The sequence below is a fragment of the Panthera pardus genome, unplaced genomic scaffold (genome assembly GCF_024362965.1).
Source record: "Panthera pardus isolate Hobbes unplaced genomic scaffold, ASM2436296v1 HiC_scaffold_20, whole genome shotgun sequence".
NCBI lineage: Eukaryota > Metazoa > Chordata > Mammalia > Carnivora > Felidae > Panthera > Panthera pardus.
The window spans coordinates 31096075-31105128 of NW_026526766.1; positions in this window are offsets into that span (position 1 = coordinate 31096075).

Below are 9054 nucleotides of genomic sequence, written 5' to 3' on the forward strand. Positions count from 1 at the left end.
CAATGAATCATGTTTTGCAGTTGCTAATGAGATCTGGAAAATTATCTCATTTAATGATATCAATAGCTCTGGGAAGTAGGTATTATTTCCCCAGACAACAGACAAGAAGCCAGGCTTAGAAGGTTTAAGTTCTTGTCCAAATCTCAGAACCAGTAAATGCCAGAGCTGAGCTCTAAAACTACTCTGTCTGACTCCAAAGATCCTGTCATCACCTCCCACAGTTTGAACCACTTTCCCCAGTCATTTAGGGAAAAGTTTACCTTCCAAAAAAAAAAAAAAAAAAAAAAGAAAAAAGGACTAATTAGTGTCTATCATCATGAGATATAATTACCCCAAGATGCTCTTCAAGAATATTGCTTGGATCCACCCAGGTCCAACCTACACTGTCAGTCCTGACAGTCCCTGTGGGCTTGGTCAGGAGCCTTGGTAACTAGAGCAGACAGCAGCTTGTGGAGGAGAGAGCTCTGGGCATCCAGCTGGAGATGAGGGCCAGTAAGATCAGGAACATCAATATAGTTAGTTGATCAAATTTCAAAATGCTATAAATGTCAATATTGAATCAATGGACAAAATTGGAATATGGACAATAACGTGATCATATCAGTGTTAAATTTCTTGCAGTTAACACCTGTGCTGTGGTTATGGAAGAGAATGACTTCTTAGGAAGTACCCACTGAGTTAGCTAGAGGTGAAGGCTCATGAGTCAACTAATTCTCAAAAAGTTCAGAAAAAATAGGTAGATAGGTAAAGCAAATAGTAAAGCAAACAGGGTGGTGATAGGAATACCTGAGTTAAAGGTATATGGGAATTCTTTGAACTATTTTGTAATGTTCCACAATCTTGAAATTATTTCCAAATAAAAAGTTAAAAAAATAAAAATTAATTTTCTCTCTTTTCAAGAGAAAAATTGCTATTTAGCTTTCTTCTCTCACATTTATTCCCAACTTCTTATTCAGATCACTAAACTCTGTAAATAATCCCTACACACACTTTACCTTTTAAAGTTTTTTGTACTGAGTATTTTTTTAATTTTTTTTTTTTTTTTTTTTTTTTAGTGTTTATTTTTGAGAGAAGGAGAGAGACACCATGAGGCAGGAGGGGCAAAGAGAGAGGCAGACAGAGGATCCAAGGTGGGCTCTGTGCTGACAGCAGAGACCCCGATGTGGGGCTCAAACCCAAGACCTGTGAGATCATGACCTGAGCTGAAGTCAGACACTAAACGAGTGAGCCACCCAGGCGCCCCTGTACTGAGTATTTTATAATGCCAAAAAGTAAGAAAGTAAAAAATAGAGCCATTGCAAGAAACTGAGGAGGCAACTTGAAACAGCTCTCAATTACATTTTAAAAAATGTTTATTTATCTTTGGGGTCGGGGGTAGGGCATAGAGAAAAGAAGACAGATGATCCAAAGCAGGCTGTGCACTAAGAGTGGAGAGCCTGATGTGGGGCTCAAACTCCCAAACTGCCAGATCATGACCTGAGCCAAAGTTGGACCGTTAACTGACTGAGCCACCCAGGCACCCTGGAAGAACTCTCAATTACAAAGTAACAAATATATACAACCTCATATTAGTTACAATCCAAAGAGTGAATCCAAACTGATATACATTATTGAAAAAAATAAATGAGGGAGAAGGGACAATTATTCTTTTCAGGAGAATTCTGATGAATTAAATGTAGAAGGAAAGAGGGGAATAGAAAATCACCATGAGAACACCACAGTAATAATAATTGCTACAGGCAGGATCTATTAATGAATACTAAAATTAGCAGATGAAACTTTGCAAACAAGATATTTGCATAGCCTCAAAAATATTCCTCCCCAAATTAACTAACTATTGTGGTGGTTTTATTTTATTTATTTATTTATTAAAAAAAATTTTTTTTTTAACGTTTATTTATTTTTGAGACAGAGAGAGACAGAGCATGAACGGGGGAGGGTCAGAGAGAGAGGGAGACACAGAATCTGAAACAGGCTCCAGGGTCTGAGCCATCAGCACAGAGCCTGACACGGGGCTTGAACTCACGAACCGCGAGATCATGACCTGAGCCGAAGTCCAACGCTTAACTGACTGAGCCAGCCAGGTGCCCCACTACTGTGGTGGTTTTAACATATGACCACAGGTAGAGCTGAATTCTCCTCTCCTTGCATCTGGCATGACTCGGTGACTAAAGTGAAAATAGTAACTTTACAGTGGAGAAAAAAAGCACCAATCTGCCCATGTGATCAAGGTGCACATCACTGGTAATGAGCAATGTTGATATTATATGCCCCTGATATGGTTTGACAGAGGTGCACATTGCCTCCGTGGTATACCTCTCCTAACACCAGAAAATTATCTATTCATGAAAATACTGCAGATAAATTAAAATTTGAGAACATTCTACAAAATACCTGACCACGACTCATTAAAAGTGTCAAGGTTACAAAAGGCAAGGAAATATTGAAAAGTTGTCACATATTGGAGACTGAGACATTGTAATGTAAATATATGATCTATCTATCATCTATCTATCTATCATCATCTGTATGTATGTATGTATGTATGTATCTATCATCTACCACATAAATGCAATGTAGTATCCTAGATTGGATCCTCAAACAGAAAAAAAAGGACATTAGTGGAAAAACTAAAGAAATCCAAATAAAGTCTGCAGTTAATTTTATTATACAAACGTTAATTTCACAGTTTTGATAAGGGTATCTGGTTATTTAAGATGTTGACATTAGAGTAAACTGGGTGACAAGCTTGTAACTCTGTCTAAATCCAAAATGACTTCAAAATAAAAAGTAAAAAAAAAAAAAGGCCTTTATACAAGAGCATACATTTGACACTATGGACAGTTGTGGACAGTTATGGGCCATTCTTTGCTGAGGAGTGTTTTCAATGCACACAAAGGAATCCTATCAGAGCCAACAGTGTCATGGAGCACAGCCCTACCTGTGTCATGGAAAACAGTTTGCACTAGGAGTTAGGAGACCCCTGCATCCCATATGGGCAAGTTACTTACCCAACAACAGAAATAAGTCTTTGTTTTCTCATCTGTAAAATAAAACCATATGTATTTTCACAAAGTTAATGAATTTCAACTGAAAAAGCTGCTGTGGTAAATATTTAGTAACTGACACAGTACATGCTTAACAAAATCCTGGGTTGTCTAGTTTATATCTATAAATTAATGTTGATTACCTATAAATCAAAGGCCACAGATTCAGAAGCCTGTGTGGTCCAGATGTGCTTAGAACACTCTGCTTAGAACACTGGCCGCTCCCTGCGGCCAATTCTAGAATGTATGGTCCATTTGAAGGACCTACTCAGCTCCAACTGACTTGCCAGTGGAGCACGTTCCCAGTGTTACCAGATATTTGAGCTTTCCAAGAGAAGCTGGAAATCTTGATTTTTTAAAAATGTATATAATCTCCTTATTTTAAAAAGTTAGTAATGAATTTAAGATGTTTTAAAGTATTGTATGAAACATCAGAATATGTCTGTTGGTGGATTTGGCCTTTGGTCACCAGTCTTTGAACCCTATAGGGACTAACAGGGAAAACCCGAGTTCCCCATGAGCCATGTAGCTATGTTTTCTTTTTTTAAAAAAAAAATTTTTTTTAACGTTTTATTTATTTTTGAGACAGAGAGAGACAGAGCATAAACAGGGGAGGGTCAGCGAGAGGGAGACACAGAATCTGAAACAGGCTCCAGGCTCTGAGCTGTCAGCACAGAGCCCGACGCGGGGCTCGAACCCACGGACCGCGAGATCATGACCTGAGCCGAAGTCGGCCGCCCAACCGACTGAGCCACCCAGGCGCCCCTGAATTTTTTTTTTTTTTTAATTTTTTTTTTTAACGCTATGTTTTCGATTCCAAAACAAACATACCCTGGACATGTGTAAAGTTAAAATAAAACCTTGCAAAACAAACCAAAACAGAATGTAGCCTCCTCCACCTCCCAGGTCACTGTTAACCACTGCAGGTTTATATTGGTCACCTCTAGGTGGTTCCATTTGATCACCTAATTGGGGCTGGAAGGGAACTGAGAAGCCATTAAACTCATCCCACAGGTCCCTGGGTTTGTGTCTTCCCAAATCCTTTGAAACAATGGAAAGCTTCCACACCCGGCTGAATTGGGAGTAGGAGCTAGATCGCCATACTCTTGTCCCATTAATGGGGCTCTAAACTACTCTGAAGCAAGGAGCCTGCTTGATAGGGTACCCTTCACAGGGTGCATTTTAGACTTGCTTGTCCAATAGACAAAGCACCTATAATTCTTTTGTGCTGACACCACTCATCTGGTCAATTAAAAATCCCCAAAGAATTTTGATCTAAAAATGATAGCTTCTTTAGCAAATTTTATATTCTATTCCTATTAAAAACTTTGAAAGGTAAGTTGGTTAAAATACAAAATTTTGCTAAAATATTGTTTCTCTCTCCCTGCCTTTACCAAAAATCCCAGCCCAGTGGCTAACTGTCACTAGTTATTTTTATTGTTTTTTTCTGAACAGAAAGAGCGGGCTCTAACCAGATTCCAACTTCTCCAAATTATTGTTTCCAGAAACTTTTTTTTTTTTTTTTCATTTTTAGCAAATGGAATGTCTGGAACAAATCCACCTTTATCATTTCTATTGTCCTGTTGAGTGAGAATAAAATATTGTGATCAATAAAGCATAATTCATTGGAAACTCAAGAGGTGTGAGAGGCGGCTGTGTCGAAATGCACAAAGTCAGCAGGAAGTTTGGAGTGGGAGGAGGGACAGGGAGCAGCAGGGCTGACAAGGAAAGCAAACACTGCTGGCACACTTGGTGACAGTACTGAAGAAAATAGGACACTTGAGAGGAGAAATATATAAGCTTAGAGGTGCATTCACTTTCCTTTTTCTCCCTGAATATTGTAGGACAGTGTTTTTTCTTTGTTTCCTTTTGTTGTCATGGTCCATGTAGTTGGGGACGTGTATGATAATTACTGCATCCCATAATTTATTCAATATTTCTCAGCAGGAAATCTCCCAAATAATTTGGCCAATGGATTACAAAGTTTTACACAATTAACAAAGATGGTCTTTTAAGACTGCATTTTAAAAAATGTAAATATAGTACATGTACATAGCAGAACACTTCAAAAAAGTACTGAAGGATACAAAATGAAAAGTCTTTCTCCTCCTTCCTCACTGCAGCCAGCTATACTTCCTGAAGATATCCACTGTTAATGATGATATTTCCATTTTCATGAAAGCCTATGTGCATATGTGTAGCAGGATTCTTGCACAGAGAGTCGTGATACTGAGGATTTTCTTTCCAAGAAGCAACTTTATTTGTGTCAGCTCGGCTCAGTTGGGTTCATACCCGAAGAACTGAGCCCGGAATGCCACGTGGTGTAGTTTTTTATACATTTTCTACTTCTTTGTCTCCCATATATGGTAACACACAAACATGCAATCTGATTAAGTGGTCTCATGTTACAAGGTTGTGAGGGGTGTTGTCACGTATGCTCATAGCCAGGTTGCCTTGAGGTTTTTTTTTTTCTTTCTTTCTTTAGGGAGAGGACCTTACCACACATGCATATGTGTATATAACATTTTCTTTTTTGCAAATAGGACCATACTGCATGCATTGTTCTGAAGTTTGCTTTTTCACTTAAGAAAATATTTCCTTACTAGCCCACCTTGCTTTTTACGGTCCCCATTTTTTAGGGATATTCCATGATTTATTTAATCATTCTTGTATTGATGGACATTTAAATTAATTCCTGTCTGGATCTAGTAATAAAAATTGCAGTGAATCATACATTTTGTTCATATATATAAGTATATGTAGAGCATAAACTTCTGTTCATATGTTGAGTGTATAATATTGCCCTCTGCAGTTACATGAGTGTTGGAATATTTATGGACTTAGAGGCCCTCTTTCTTTCTTCATTTTTTTAAAAAAAATTTTTAATGGTTATTTATTTTGAGAGAGAGAGAGAGAGAGAGAGAGAGTGTGTGTGAGTGGGGGAGGGGCAGAGAGAGAGGGGAGACACAGAATTCGAAGCAGGCTCTCAGAGCTGTCAGCACGCAGCCTGGTGCAGGGCTCAAACTCATGAACTGTGAGATCATGACCTGAGCCGAAGTCAGATACTTAACAGACTGAGCCACCCAGGTGCCCCAACGCCCTCTTCTAAAGAAGTAATTCCGGGGCGCCTGGGTGGCTTAGTCAGTTGAGTGTCTGACTTCGGCTCAGGTCATGATCTCACAGCCAGGACCATGAGTTTGAGCCCTGCGTTGCCTCTGTGCTGACAGCTCAGAGCCTGGAGCCTGCTTCAGATTCTATGTATCCCTCACTCTCTGCCCCTCCCCCGCTCATGCTCTGTCTCTATCTCAAAAATGAATAAATATTAAGAAAAAAAAAAAAAAGAAGTACTTCCAGGGGCAGCTAGGTGGCTGAGTAGGTTAAGTGTCCAACTCTTGATTTTGGCTCAGGTCATGATCTCACAGTTCGTGAGTTCAAGCCCCACATGGGGCTCTGCACTGACACGTGGAACCTGCTGAGATTTCTCTCTCTTCTCCTGTGCTTCCCTGGCTTGCTCTCACTCAAAAAATAAATAAATAAACATAAAAAAATATTAAAAAAAAATAAAGAAGTACTTCTAGTCTCCACTAGGGCAGAAAAGACCAATGTATTCAGTTCTTTGTGAAAAGGCAAAGCACAGCTTTTGGTCTTGTACTCAGGAGACCATACCTAGATGTGCCACCCCAAGACAGAACATGGAAAGTAGTTGGCACTTAAAAAATATTTGCTGAATTAATGAATAAGCAAATCATGGTATGCTGATATACAGTCAGTATGTGCTTCAATGATATTATGTTTCAAACGTAAAAAGTACTCATCATTTAAACAAACATAAATTTTAACCGGTTTTATTGCATTCTTGTGCTAAAAAGAATTGTTTTGATATTTTGTTCTAAAATAGTTTGAGATAAGAAAAAGAAATACTCAAAGTTCTAATAGTGGATATGTTGAAATGGCCAGTTAAAATTTCTATTTCTCCTATTTTCTTTGGATGGTATTTAGCTTATGTTATTTCAACTATATTATTATTAACCATATAGTTATTTCTTATATATGTTTAAATGTGTATTATTTTATGAGTGTCATATTCTGTTTAAAATATTTCTTTTTTATTTTAGATTTTGGCAAAGATATCTCACTTCAGTCTCCTCATCTGTGAATGGAGGTTCTTTGACATTCTCTCTGGCTCTAATAGGGAAATCCATCAGCATCAAGTTCAATGGAATAATCTGTGCCTTCAACAGTACAGGGGCTTTGTATTTCAGTTTCTTCACTCCCAGATGGGAAAGAATACCTGATTGCCTTGCATATAAGTGAAGGGCAAATATCAATAATTAGACCTTTAGCAAAAAGGAGCTATTCTCTGATAAATGAACAGTTCTATTTCTCTGTATTCCTTATAGCAAAAGTTTTTTTTTTTTAAACTAAAGTTAATATCTATCGAGAGGGTTAGTTTTATTGGCAGTAATTCATTACTAGTTTGAAAAGTCATAATTCCAATGGCAATTCTTAAATTTACTTTATAGATTAATTTACACTTAAAAAGTACTGAAACTCCTTTTAAATAAATATCACTTTAATCAAATATCATTTATTAAACCTTGACTTCGTGTGAGGATCATGTACTTATGTCTATCTAAAGAAGAGCTACATCTTTTCAGGGCATTACGTGATGGCCAATCATAGAAACTAAAACGAAAGAAAATTCTGCAGTTTAATCTCATAAATCCCAATTTACTCAGTCAAGTGAAAACCCAAAATTAAAGATTAATCCTTCTGACTGCCAGTTTTCCAAGAAGCCTCCATGGCTTGGGGAGCTATGGTGAATGTTTCCTTGGGACTAAGTTATCCATCAATCAATATGAGATATATTCTACATTTTGTTTAATCTTAAGAGAGATTTACTCTGTGAGATCAGCACAGATTTCTCTCTTTTTTAAAATATACTATTTAACTTGAAATTCGTGCATTGTTAACACATAGAAATCAGACATGGAAAGCCTCTGTCTAAATCTATTCCCAAACTGGTGCAAGGTAGGTGTTCAAAATAGAGAGAAAATGAGCCCAAGTGGCCAAAAAAAGACAAACATATAAGGAGTGTGTCTCAATTCCCAGCCCCAAATGTGAGCTGATCTGACACCTGACAACACAAGTTCAACACACTGTACCTTAAAGATGAATTTGCAGGTGAGCTGATATCCTGCTGGGGTACAAAGGAGAGTAAGTTTCACAGACCTGCTCCTGACTCCTCAGCTCTGATTTGTGAAGGCCACGGGCACTGTCCTACAATCTCATTGTTACACCCCTTTATATAGGAGTGGAGGAGTTACAGAAATCCCTGAGACTTTCAAGGTCACTTGAGTCTAATTAGTAGCAGAATCAGACAATATCTTTTCAGGGACATTGCAGCCTTCACTTGTGGTGAGAGATAGCTCTAAATAAATTCCATCTCTTGCTACCTGACCTGCTCAGGGCAGACAAGCTTCTGTTTTGGCTGGTCCCATGAGTGCTATGACTTGGCCTGAGCTAAGAGTGATGATTTAGAACATGTACTGGATTATCCATGTACCCTGTTCTTCTGAGACTTGTGAAAAGCCATCCTCTGACCCTCGGTGTGCACAAGGGACTGGAATGGTGGGACAAGTCACTTTTGGGTGTAATATTACAGGAAGACTTAGAGAGGCATCTTGTTCTTTGGAGCCATTAATCCTTGAATGGAATCTGGTGATGACATATCACGGTCTGCTTAGTTCTCTAACCAGTTGGAGCAGGAATTGACCTCTGGTGAGTGTTTTCCAATAAAATGCATCCAAGTGAGATCGACTTCTCATTTTAGAGTGGCTCTTATCCCATTATGGAGGAGCACATTTTGTCCTTAGGAAAAACATTTAGAATAGTCACTCATCTGATAACAAAAATAGCTCTGGTTTTCATCAACTCCTTCTACCATGCTACTAATTGAATACTTATTACTTGGTTCAGTGGGTTAGAAATTTATAACTTACATGAC